The sequence below is a fragment of the Blennius ocellaris genome (assembly GCF_963422515.1).
Source record: "Blennius ocellaris genome assembly, chromosome: 23".
In the NCBI taxonomy this organism is placed as follows: Eukaryota; Metazoa; Chordata; class Actinopteri; order Blenniiformes; family Blenniidae; genus Blennius; species Blennius ocellaris.
The window spans coordinates 2,115,542-2,130,653 of NC_137672.1; positions in this window are offsets into that span (position 1 = coordinate 2,115,542).

The window sequence follows — 15,112 nt, forward strand, 5'->3', positions numbered from 1 at the left end:
CATCCACCATCTTCATGTTCCCTCCACATTTTGCACATGTTTGCTTCCGTTTACATTGTTGAACTGTGTCCTTTTCTTTGACATTTAAAGCACCGTCAAGGCTGTGGGATGTATCTCTCACTTTATAGTCAAACCCGCCCATTCTCACCTCTGTTGGCAATGTTTTCTCAAATTCCAATAAAACCATCTGGTTTGACACCACCTTTATTAGTTTGAAGTCTTTTGGCCTCTCTAACCTTCCCACCTTGTATCTCCAGCTTTGCTGCCTTTCCTGGTACATGTACCTGAATCTTTTCTCCATCCAGGCTACTCATCTTCACTGTCTTGTCCTGTTGTGTTTTGTTTATTGCAGAAATAAAGATTCTTCTGTTATTCAACAATTTTGCATACTTTATTTTACCATTTGCGTTCGTCACCTGAACTGGGTGCAAGTGTCCTTTATCATTATCAAGTGTTCCATTCCCTTGGTTCTCAACTCTGCTTTCGTCTGCTCTGATCTTCTCATTCCCTTCCATAAAAGCCATTCATTCTGGATTTTCTTGAAGGAATGTGACACAAATCTAAATGATGCTTGTATTCAACTTATCGTGGTGCATGTCACTGATAGAACAAGTCATTTTAAAAGATGATGTGGTCCTTCAAAATTTACATTTTTAAAACATAAAAATTTTAGGCAATCTTGTATAAAAAAAAAGTCGTCAGGCTGTCACAGGATTTCTGGATAAATTAAATTAAATTAAATTAAATTAAATTAAATTAAATTAAATTAAATTAAATTAAATTAAATTAAATTAAATTAAATTAAATTAAATTAAATTAAATTAAATTAAATTAGTGAAAGTGTCTTCAAATGTCTGGGATTGTAGCTTTGACGTACAGCATTTGTTACACTTGGTTGTGTTTGACAGACAAATATTGTGAAAATAACTTCTTCAAGTTTCCGTCTCACAACAAGACTGGACATCTCAACTTAAAATGTCCTACCAGTGCCTCAGCAGTTAATTCTTTTAATGACTTGTTTAAGACTTGAGGACAAATGTTTAGGACTTGGACTCGACTCGGGACTTGAGCACAAAGACTTGGGACTCGACTTTGACTTGCAAAACAAGAACTTGGTCCTCTGCTGACTACGGCCTCCTTGTAGCTGTGGCAAGGTCCTCAAACAGTGTTAGCATGAAATGTGCTGGGGGTTTTGGTCTTGTTTTGTTTTTCCTCCCTTTTGACCACGGATTACCACCTCCGACCATGGTGGCTGATGGCTGGGGGTGGAGCAGGAGGAAGACCATGTCTGGGGGTGGAGCAGGAGGAAGACCATGTCTGGGGGTGGAGCAGGAGGAAGACCATGGCTGGGGTGGAGCAGGAGGAAGACCATGTCTGGGGGTGGAGCAGGAGGAAGACCATGGCTGGGGGTGGAGCAGGAGGAAGACCATGGTGGCTGATGGCTGGGGTGGAGCAGGAGGAAGACCATGTCTGGGGGTGGAGCAGGAGGAAGACCATGGCTGGGGGAGGAGCAGGAGGAAGACCATGGTGGTTGATGTCTGGGGGTGGAGCAGGAGGAAGACCATGGCTGGGGGTGGAACAGGAGGAAGACCATGGTGGCTGATGGCTGGGGGTGGAGCAGGAGGAAGACCATGGCTGGGGGTGGAGCAGGAGGAAGACCATGGTGGTTGATGTCTGGGGGTGGAGCAGGAGGAAGACCATGGTGGTTGATGTCTGGGGGTGGAGCAGGAGGAAGACCATGGTGGCTGATGGCTGGGGTGGAGCAGGAGGAAGACCATGTCTGGGGGTGGAGCAGGAGGAAGACCATGGCTGGGGGAGGAGCAGGAGGAAGACCATGGTGGTTGATGTCTGGGGGTGGAGCAGGAGGAAGACCATGGCTGGGGGTGGAACAGGAGGAAGACCATGGTGGCTGATGGCTGGGGTGGAGCAGGAGGAAGACCATGTCTGGGGGTGGAGCAGGAGGAAGACCATGGCTGGGGGTGGAGCAGGAGGAAGACCATGGTGGATGATGGCTGGGGTGGAGCAGGAGGAAGACCATGTCTGGGGGTGGAGCAGGAGGAAGACCATGGCTGGGGGAGGAGCAGGAGGAAGACCATGGTGGTTGATGTCTGGGGGTGGAGCAGGAGGAAGACCATGGTGGTTGATGTCTGGGGGTGGAGCAGGAGGAAAACCATGGCTGGGGGTGGAACAGGAGGAAGACCATGGTGGCTGATGGCTGGGGGTGGAGCAGGAGGAAGACCATGGCTGGGGGTGGAACAGGAGGAAGACCATGGCTGGGGGTGGAACAGGAGGAAGACCATGGTGGCTGATGGCTGGGGGTGGAGCAGGAGGAAGACCATGGTGGTTGATGGCTGGGGGTGGAGCAGGAGGAAGACCATGCTGGGGGTGGAGCAGGAGGAAGACCATGGCTGGGGGTGGAGCAGGAGGAAGACCATGGCTGGGGGTGGAGCAGGAGGAAGACCATGGCTGGGGGTGGAGCAGGAGGAAGAGTGAGGACAGGAGGCAGGATCCCACCAACTGTGTCCTGAAGGTCCTGGATGGTGGTGTTGAACAAGGCGAGCTGAATTGACTGGTCTGCACCTACCTCCATGAGGCTGGACGACATGGTGTCCTCCATGAAGACATGGCGTCCTCCATGAAGACATGGCGTCCTCCATGAGGCTGGAGGACATGGTGTCCTCCATGAAGACATGGCATCCTCCATGAGACTGGACCACATGGCATCCTCCATGAGGCTGGAGGACATGGCGTCCTCCATGAAGCTGGAACACATGGCGTCCTCCATGAGACTGGACCACATGGCGTCCTCCATGAGACTGGACCACATGGTGTCCTCCATGAGACTGGACCACATGGTGTCCTCCATGAGATTGGACCACATGGCGTCCTCCATGAGACTGGACCACATGGTGTCCTCCATGAAGCTGGACCACATGGCGTCCTCCATGGGGCTGGAGCACATGGTGTCCTCCTGTCCTCTGGAGAGCCGTTGAATATCATCTTTCAGGTCGGTGATGTTCTCATTAACCTTCAGGAGGAAAATCTCATCCTGTGAAGATCTGGTTGATCTAGACGTGCCTGCAGAAGTTAAAACATCTAAAGATGGTAGGTAGGGGGTACAGAGCTATCAACAAGCTAACATGCTAATATGGGGTTTGTGGACGAGCTCACATGTGAAGACGTCAAAGCCCCAAACTCTTTCAAAATAAAAGTCCTTGTTTTTTAGTAATGACAACATGAAGCTTGACCCTGAGTGGCCCGACGCCAGAGTGTGAGATCAAACTGCTTCCAGCTTCAATGTGTCTTGTTCCTCATTCCGCCACGTCATTGGACCCACATCTGACCCAGTGAACACGCTCAACTGCTGAACAAATGTTTGGCACACTCATCAAAACCTGCAAACAATATGTACAAATGAACCTCAGAGTGACACATTGTGCTCTCTAGCGCCACCTAGAAACACTAAAACCACCACGACGACCTGCAGGGAGGACATAGACAGATCCAACAGGAACGGTCATTGTTCATGTTCAGTGTTTTGTTGCTCCCAGAGGCATGTTGTGTTTACAGTGAAGAGGAACGGTCCTGCAGGACTTCACTTTGTTTATGGAAAGTTTTTTTTGCACTGAAAACATCATAGAATAGTTGAGTCTTCTTTGGCAGCGGCTGAGACTGTAATTGTACTGACTAACGGAATGTGCAGATCCAATCCAGCTCCTGGCTCGCAGAGGGGTCTTCTTCTCTCTCACACACACACACACACACACACACACACACACACACACACACACACACACACACACACACACACACACACACACACACACACACACACTCACACACACACACACACACACTCACACACTCTGACCTATTTCCACCCCCACTCCCAGGTCTGCAAACACAGTCCAGTCACACTGTCTTTAAAAGTTCAGCTGACTTTCATTACAAAGCCGTGGGCTCTCGTTAGAGTTCCAGTACTGACCGTCACGAGACCTGAAACTGCCGGCATTATTATTATTATTGTTGTTGTTGTTATTTGTCCAGATGCATTTTGAAGGCCTCAGCATACGGAGCTTTTTGTGACACTTTGCACTCGTCAGGTCCGGTGAACGTTTCTATAATTTGGGGGAGTGACACATGTGACTTGCCAATTGGCTCAATGGCGCCACCTGCAAGATTGTAAAAAGGTTAGCCTGGGAGTCCCATTTCACCGAGAGCTACGACAGTCGGCACACACGTGTACCAGGCCAAGACGAACAGACAGTTCTCTTCCAGCCCAACACTGAACAGGAAGTCAGACATTTGGAGCAAAATGCTGGATTCTGGTGGATTTTGGTGAATTTCTGCCCAAATTGACAAATATTCCAGCGAAAACTCATCTCAGGGGGAAACTTCAATCTACTTCAACTTGGCTCTTTTGATCGAAAAGGGGTTGAAGAGCTAACGTTTTTAAATCTGTCACAAAAGATTTAGGGCGTGGCTGTGAGCACACCATGAAGTGTGACGTTTCACAATGAAACAGGAAGTGCAGTGTGAATAGACTGGACCTAGACAGACACGTAGCATCACAGTCCGGCCCTGATCACAACCACAAGAAGAGAACGGATAACGACCGTCACCCATAGCGCCGCCTGCTGGACACGGGGAGTGTCTGTGAAATACCAGGGAATGTTTGAGAGCGATCGAGTCTGAGGCCATTGTTGTGTGATAGAGAAATGTCCGAAAAGGCCAAAGTCATCAAAAGCTCTCACAAAATGATGGGGGCGTGGCCACAACCAGGCCACAACCAGGCCACAACCAGGCCACAACCAGGTCATAACCAGGCCACAACCAGACCACAACCAGACCACAACCAGGCCACAACCAGGTCATAACCAGACCACAACCAGGCCACAACCAGGTCATAACCAGACCACAACCAGGCCACAACCAGGTCATAACCAGACCACAACCAGGCCACAACCAGGTCATAACCAGGCCACAACCAGGCCACAACCAGGTCATAACCAGACCACAACCAGGCCACAACCAGGTCATAACCAGACCACAACCAGGCCACAACCAGGCCACAACCAGACCACAACCAGGCCACAACCAGGCCACAACCAGGCCACAACCAGGCCACAACCAGGCCACAACCAGACCACAACCAGGCCACAACCAGGCCACAACCAGACCACAACCAGGCCACAACCAGGTCATAACCAGACCACAACCAGGCCACAACCAGGCCACAACCAGACCACAACCAGGTCACAACCAGGCCACAACCAGGCCACAACCAGGCCACAACCAGACCACAACCAGGCCACAACCAGGCCACAACCAGGCCACAACCAGACCACAACCAGACCACATCCAGGTCACAACCAGGCCACAACCAGGCCACAACCAGACCACAACCAGGTCACAACCAGGCCACAACCAGGCCACAACCAGACCACATCCAGGTCACAACCAGGCCACAACCAGACCACAACCAGGTCATAACCAGACCACAACCAGGCCACAACCAGGCCACAACCAGGTCACAACCAGGCCACAACCAGGCCACAACCAGGCCACAACCAGACCACAACCAGGCCACAACCAGGCCACAACCAGGCCACAACCAGACCACAACCAGGCCACAACCAGACCACAACCAGGCCACAACCAGGCCACAACCAGACCACAACCAGGCCACAACCAGGCCACAACCAGACCACAACCAGGCCACAACCAGGTCATAACCAGACCACAACCAGGCCACAACCAGGCCACAACCAGACCACAACCAGGTCACAACCAGGCCACAACCAGGCCACAACCAGGCCACAACCAGACCACAACCAGGCCACAACCAGGCCACAACCAGGCCACAACCAGACCACAACCAGACCACATCCAGGTCACAACCAGGCCACAACCAGGCCACAACCAGACCACAACCAGGTCACAACCAGGCCACAACCAGGCCACAACCAGACCACATCCAGGTCACAACCAGGCCACAACCAGACCACAACCAGGTCATAACCAGACCACAACCAGGCCACAACCAGGCCACAACCAGGTCACAACCAGGCCACAACCAGGCCACAACCAGGCCACAACCAGACCACAACCAGGCCACAACCAGGCCACAACCAGGCCACAACCAGACCACAACCAGGCCACAACCAGACCACAACCAGGCCACAACCAGGCCACAACCAGACCACAACCAGGCCACAACCAGGCCACAACCAGACCACAACCAGGCCACAACCAGGCCACAACCAGACCACAACCAGACCACATCCAGGTCACAACCAGGCCACAACCAGGCCACAACCAGGCCACAACCAGACCACAACCAGGCCACAACCAGACCACAACCAGGCCACAACCAGGTCATAACCAGGCCACAACCAGGCCACAACCAGACCACAACCAGGCCACAACCAGGTCATAACCAGACCACAACCAGGCCACAACCAGGTCATAACCAGACCACAACCAGGCCACAACCAGGTCATAACCAGACCACAACCAGGCCACAACCAGGTCATAACCAGGCCACAACCAGGCCACAACCAGGCCACAACCAGGTCATAACCAGACCACAACCAGGCCACAACCAGGTCATAACCAGACCACAACCAGGCCACAACCAGGTCATAACCAGGCCACAACCAGGCCACAACCAGGTCATAACCAGGCCACAACCAGGCCACAACCAGACCACAACCAGGCCACAACCAGGTCATAACCAGACCACAACCAGGCCACAACCAGGTCATAACCAGGCCACAACCAGGCCACAACCAGGCCACAACCAGGTCATAACCAGACCACAACCAGGCCACAACCAGGTCATAACCAGACCACAACCAGGCCACAACCAGGCCACAACCAGACCACAACCAGGCCACAACCAGGCCACAACCAGGCCACAACCAGGCCACAACCAGGCCACAACCAGACCACAACCAGGCCACAACCAGACCACAACCAGGCCACAACCAGACCACAACCAGGCCACAACCAGGTCATAACCAGACCACAACCAGGCCACAACCAGGCCACAACCAGACCACAACCAGGCCACAACCAGGTCACAACCAGGCCACAACCAGGCCACAACCAGACCACAACCAGGCCACAACCAGGCCACAACCAGACCACAACCAGACCACATCCAGGTCACAACCAGGCCACAACCAGACCACAACCAGGCCACAACCAGGCCACAACCAGGCCACAACCAGACCACAACCAGGCCACAACCAGGCCACAACCAGACCACAACCAGGCCACAACCAGGCCACAACCAGACCACAACCAGGCCACAACCAGGCCACAACCAGACCACAACCAGACCACATCCAGGTCACAACCAGGCCACAACCAGGCCACAACCAGACCACAACCAGGCCACAACCAGGCCACAACCAGACCACAACCAGACCACATCCAGGTCACAACCAGGCCACAACCAGGCCACAACCAGGCCACAACCAGGCCACAACCAGACCACAACCAGACCACAACCAGGCCACAACCAGACCACAACCAGGCCACAACCAGGTCATAACCAGACCACAACCAGGCCACAACCAGGTCATAACCAGGCCACAACCAGGCCACAACCAGGCCACAACCAGGTCATAACCAGACCACAACCAGGCCATAACCAGACCACAACCAGGCCACAACCAGGCCACAACAAGACCACAACCAGGCCACAACCAGGCCACAACCAGGCCACAACCAGACCACAACCAGGCCACAACCAGGCCACAACCAGACCACAACCAGGCCACAACCAGACCACAACCAGGCCACAACCAGGCCACAACCAGACCACAACCAGGCCACAACCAGACCACAACCAGGCCACAACCAGGTCACAACCAGGCCACAACCAGGCCACAACCAGACCACAACCAGGCCACAACCAGGCCACAACCAGACCACATCCAGACCACATCCAGGCCACAACCAGACCACAACCAGACCACAACCAGGCCACAACCAGACCACAACCAGGCCACAACCAGGCCACAACCAGACCACAACCAGGCCACAACCAGGTCACAACCAGGCCACAACCAGGCCACAACCAGGCCACAACCAGGCCACAACCAGGCCACAACCAGACCACAATCAGACCACAACCAGGCCACAACCAGACCACAACCAGGCCACAACCAGGCCACAACCAGACCACAACCAGACCACAACCAGGCCACAACCAGACCACATCCAGGCCACAACCAGACCACAACCAGACCACAACCAGGCCACAACCAGACCACATCCAGGCCACAACCAGGCCACAACCAGGCCACAACCAGACCACAACCAGGCCACAACCAGACCACAACCAGACCACAACCAGACCACAACCAGGCCACAACCAGGCCACAACCAGGCCACAACCAGGTCACAATCAGGCCACAACCAGACCACAACCAGGCCACAACCAGACCACAACCAGACCACAACCAGACCACAACCAGGCCACAACCAGACCACAACCAGGCCACAACCAGGCCACAACCAGGTCACAATCAGGCCACAACCAGACCACAACCAGGCCACAACCAGACCACAACCAGACCACAACCAGACCACAACCAGGCCACAACCAGACCACAACCAGACCACAACCAGGCCACAATCAGGCCACAACCAGACCACAACCAGGCCACAACCAGGCCACAACCAGGCCACAACCAGACCACAACCAGGCCACAACCAGGCCACAACCAGGCCACAACCAGGTCATAACCAGACCACAACCAGGCCACAACCAGGTCATAACCAGGCCACAACCAGGCCACAACCAGGTCATAACCAGGCCACAACCAGGCCACAACCAGACCACAACCAGGCCACAACCAGGTCATAACCAGACCACAACCAGACCACAACCAGACCACATCCAGGTCACAACCAGGCCACAACCAGGCCACAACCAGACCACAACCAGGCCACAACCAGACCACAACCAGGCCACAACCAGGCCACAACCAGACCACAACCAGGCCACAACCAGACCACAACCAGGCCACAACCAGGCCACAACCAGACCACAACCAGACCACATCCAGGTCACAACCAGGCCACAACCAGGCCACAACCAGGCCACAACCAGGCCACAACCAGACCACAACCAGACCACAACCAGGCCACAACCAGACCACAACCAGGCCACAACCAGGTCATAACCAGACCACAACCAGGCCACAACCAGGTCATAACCAGGCCACAACCAGGCCACAACCAGGCCACAACCAGGTCATAACCAGACCACAACCAGGCCATAACCAGACCACAACCAGGCCACAACCAGGCCACAACAAGACCACAACCAGGCCACAACCAGGCCACAACCAGGCCACAACCAGACCACAACCAGGCCACAACCAGGCCACAACCAGACCACAACCAGGCCACAACCAGACCACAACCAGGCCACAACCAGGCCACAACCAGACCACAACCAGGCCACAACCAGACCACAACCAGGCCACAACCAGGTCACAACCAGGCCACAACCAGGCCACAACCAGACCACAACCAGGCCACAACCAGGCCACAACCAGACCACATCCAGACCACATCCAGGCCACAACCAGACCACAACCAGACCACAACCAGGCCACAACCAGACCACAACCAGGCCACAACCAGGCCACAACCAGACCACAACCAGGCCACAACCAGGTCACAACCAGGCCACAACCAGGCCACAACCAGGCCACAACCAGGCCACAACCAGGCCACAACCAGACCACAATCAGACCACAACCAGGCCACAACCAGACCACAACCAGGCCACAACCAGGCCACAACCAGACCACAACCAGACCACAACCAGGCCACAACCAGACCACATCCAGGCCACAACCAGACCACAACCAGACCACAACCAGGCCACAACCAGACCACATCCAGGCCACAACCAGGCCACAACCAGGCCACAACCAGACCACAACCAGGCCACAACCAGACCACAACCAGACCACAACCAGACCACAACCAGGCCACAACCAGGCCACAACCAGGCCACAACCAGGTCACAATCAGGCCACAACCAGACCACAACCAGGCCACAACCAGACCACAACCAGACCACAACCAGACCACAACCAGGCCACAACCAGACCACAACCAGGCCACAACCAGGCCACAACCAGGTCACAATCAGGCCACAACCAGACCACAACCAGGCCACAACCAGACCACAACCAGACCACAACCAGACCACAACCAGGCCACAACCAGACCACAACCAGACCACAACCAGGCCACAATCAGGCCACAACCAGACCACAACCAGGCCACAACCAGGCCACAACCAGGCCACAACCAGACCACAACCAGGCCACAACCAGGCCACAACCAGGCCACAACCAGACCACATCCAGGTCACAACCAGACCACAACCAGGCCACAACCAGGCCACAACCAGACCACAACCAGGCCACAACCAGGCCACAACCAGACCACAACCAGACCACAACCAGGTCACAACCAGACCACATCCAGGTCACAACCAGACCACAACCAGGCCACAAACAGGCCACAACCAGACCACAACCAGGCCACAACCAGGCCACAACCAGACCACAACCAGACCACATCCAGGTCACAACCAGGCCACAACCAGACCACAACCAGGCCACAACCAGGCCACAACCAGACCACAACCAGGCCACAACCAGACCACAACCAGGCCACAACCAGGTCACAACCAGGCCACAACCAGGCCACAACCAGACCACAACCAGGCCACAACCAGGCCACAACCAGGCCACAACCAGACCACATCCAGACCACATCCAGGCCACAACCAGACCACAACCAGGCCACAACCAGACCACAACCAGGCCACAACCAGGCCACAACCAGACCACAACCAGGCCACAACCAGGTCACAACCAGGCCACAACCAGGCCACAACCAGGCCACAACCAGACCACAACCAGGCCACAATCAGACCACAACCAGGCCACAACCAGGCCACAACCAGACCACAATCAGACCACAACCAGGCCACAGCCAGGCCACAACCAGACCACAACCAGACCACAACCAGGCCACAACCAGACCACATCCAGGCCACAACCAGACCACAACCAGACCACAACCAGGCCACAACCAGACCACATCCAGGCCACAACCAGGCCACAACCAGGCCACAACCAGGTCACAATCAGGCCACAACCAGACCACAACCAGGCCACAACCAGACCACAACCAGACCACAACCAGACCACAACCAGGCCACAACCAGACCACAACCAGGCCACAACCAGGCCACAACCAGGTCACAATCAGGCCACAACCAGACCACAACCAGGCCACAACCAGACCACAACCAGACCACAACCAGACCACAACCAGGCCACAACCAGACCACAACCAGGCCACAATCAGGCCACAACCAGACCACAACCAGGCCACAACCAGGCCACAACCAGGCCACAACCAGACCACAACCAGGCCACAACCAGGCCACAACCAGGCCACAACCAGACCACAACCAGGCCACAACCAGGCCACAACCAGGCCACAAAGTCCGGACTGAGAGTCATCATAAGGTTGAGTTGAGGACTGGAGTCGGACACAATGTGTGAACTTTGAAGCCGATCTGACCACCTTCAAGATGTTTATACTGCACTTTTCATTTCATGGTGAACGAGTGAAGTTCACACATCCGAGTCCAGTCCTCCACCCAGCCTTACGATGACTCAGTCCAAACGCCAATAGAGGGCATGGCAATGGTCAAGAACGCCATGAAACAGGAAGTGCAATGCAAAGAGCCAGAGTGATCAGTTGACCTGAAATTTGACAAGTTGCATCACAGAGCGGCCAACATCACATGGTGACTCTTGATATATATAGAATGCAATGAACGGGATCAGATTGACCTCAAACTTGAGATGCTGCATCAGTCCGGCCATCATCACGGCCAGACAAGCATTACGACCTTCAGCCATGGCGCCACCTGCTGGAAACAGGAAGTGGTGGTGTGCATGGTTGGATGTGGCTCTAACGTCACACGTTGCCTGAGAGTCCACACCTAATCACGTTCAAAAGACCGTTACAAGCATCTGACTTGCATTGGCATACATTCTAATTATTATACGCGCGAGTATTAGCATACACACTCATTAGTACACACATTAAAATACGCATTAACAATTGCACATGCTAATTAGCATCCACGCAGCACAAGTGTCCACACCTGATCACTGTCCAGACACACAACCAAAGCGCCACCTGCTGGAAACAGGAAGTAGGGTGTACATGCTCTGATCTGGGTGAAACTTTACACGTTGCATAAGAGTCCACATCTGATCACAGCCATCAGACGTACGTTACCTGTGGTAACAGCAACGTGCACAAAACCTCAACATGCGACACATTCTGACATGAGACACATTCTGACATGAGACACATTCTGACATGAGACACATTCTGACATGCGAGGTTGCGACGACCTGTTCAAGGCTGCTTGCAGCTTTAATGAAGAATAGCAGTCTTTCTTCAGGGGACACATCATGCAAAATTCACTTTCCAGTGGTTTCTCCATGCCTGGAATGTCCCTCCAGAAGTCAGAAGTGAGTCTCGTTGGCTTGTTTAATTGTTTCTAAAGTGTGTGTTCCAAGAGCCAATCAGAAAGCAGACCCTGTGGCGCATCACCAAGGTTTTTAACCAATCCCAATCCAGATAGAGCCTCCCTTTGACCCGCCCACAAGCAGCCCTCTCAGCATGCACTGGTTTTTTCACCTGGCGAAAGCTGCAGTGACAGGAAGATACCAGCAAAACACTGCAGAAGCATCATTCTTATTTGCATCAAGGAGCAGAGCAGTGGATGTTTCCTGCCTTGGCCTGAGCCGGTCACAGCTGCCAGAGCACGAGATATTGCATAACCCAGACACGATTAACTTATTATCTGTCCTCGCAGCAGGTCACCAAAATAAGACTATTGACTGTATCCAGACCTACGGAGCACGATGACACTCTCCATTTGTTATGGCAACCTTTACAATTACTGAACAGAACAATTTGGCTCATAACTTTATAAAACATAGTGACCTACAGTTTCACACATTTCAATACACTGGAAACCGATATTTACATATAACAACTTTTTCGAACATCAAAGGAAACTGTAACTATTATATTCCGAACAATTTAACATCATCAGCACAAAGAAGAATTTATCAATAATCCACCTGAACAGTAGAAGCCTTATAAGGAGGAATATATTTCAAAAGCAAATCAGAAGGTTGTGTTGGTCTGTGGAGATTCTAACATTGATTTGCGGAATCCTAACAAACACAGAAAGACAGAGGAATTCATGAACATACTGCACAGCCTGGATTTCTTTAAAAAATCACCAGCAGGGTCACTACTCATTCTGCAAACATTCATTGATGATATATTTACAAATGTTTTAGTCAATGCAATAGTGAGTGGACTGATAAATGACATCAGTGACCACCTAGAACAAGAACTACAGAAACACTAAGGAAGACAATAAACTTCACTACAGGCGAGTCACAACTGATGAATCCCTGGATAAACTAAAAAATAATTTGCAGTCATATAACCGTGCAGCAATTTATGAAGAAAAACATATTGATAATGCTTGTGATACCTTTGGAATGTATTTAAATGACTCGACCAGAAATCTCTTTATATTCTGTACAACTCACCGATCCTCCCTTATCTAACTCACTGTGTGGAGGTTTGGGGAAAAGACTTACACAATGTTGGCACTTGGGAGTTAATCCACTAATCCACTGTTTTCACAATCAAAAATTCTTACATTTATATGGATCTTGTGGAGTTTAAAACTATTCAAATAATTCATAAAGCAAAGAATGACTTATTACCAGGAAATATTCAAACATTATTCTGAAAGAGAGAAAGTGATTCTGATTTAAGAGGAGAACGTTTAAAACTCATAAAGTCTGCACCGGCTTTTACATTTTTGTGTCACAAATTGTGGAATAAAATGACGGAATAAACTTCCTGGAGACGAAACGATTGTCAAAAGAGATGTCCAGAGTTGGTGGTGGCGAGGTTTATTGCTTGTTGGTCACATGAGGATTGTTTGTTCCTGCAGTCGTGCTGTTTGAGTGAAAAGTACGTCTTAACTGTTGATAGTATAACATATTGTAGGATTTAATGCACTGGGAGTTGTGAAGATATATTGTTGTACATTAAGATAACGGCAATGATGTGAGGGGGTAGGACTAAACAAGCACAGCTTCTTCCTCCTCCTTTGTGGGCGTGTGAAACAACTGGCCACACATGGTGTTGACCCTTTTCTGTGTTTTTTCATGTTTTATCTTTACTAGGTTTTTTATGTTTTGTTTTTTTTGTTTTTTACATGTTTGAAATAAACTTCAAATCAAATGTAGCCTCTTGCAGTGAGGAGGTCACAGAGATCACGCCCTCCCGTTCTGAGAAATGATGGTGCTGAAATTGACGGTCAAACAATATGGCCTGTGGGACAGGCTGAAACATGGAAATGTGCTTTTAATTGCAACAGCATTTTAAGAGAAAGCAGAGTGCTTCGGCATTTGACTGTACTATGAAATGCTCATGTAAAATACAGGGATATGGAATGTAACGGAGTTAAAAATGCACTTTATTTATTATTATTATTTTCAATTCATGTTTATTATTGTTATGTTGAGTATTTGTGAATTTTATCTCAATAGTTTATTTTCATTTATTTTGCTTTATTTTTGAATCGCCTTTTTGCACTCTGTCTTGGTTGTCCCTCCCGGGCCTCCGTCGTTCCTCCCGTCATGCTCCTCAGTGTTGGTTTTAATGCCTGAGGGTAAGTCGTATGGGAATTCACTGCCGCAATTTCGTGCTGTTAGTCTGTAAATGTAGTAGTTTATGTGGAAGTTTTTACTGTAGATCGTTTGTCATAGGGTGATGTCATGTTACTGTGCTGTTTTGTTTAGTTTCAACCTCTATTTTAACTTTTAGAACCATATATAAGTTCATTAATTTTGGCGCGATTTTCCAGTGAACGCGCAGTGTGACGTCAGCACAGCGCGGCCCGGGTGAACACTGTCTTTGTTTTATGTTCAGAACCAGAGTGGAG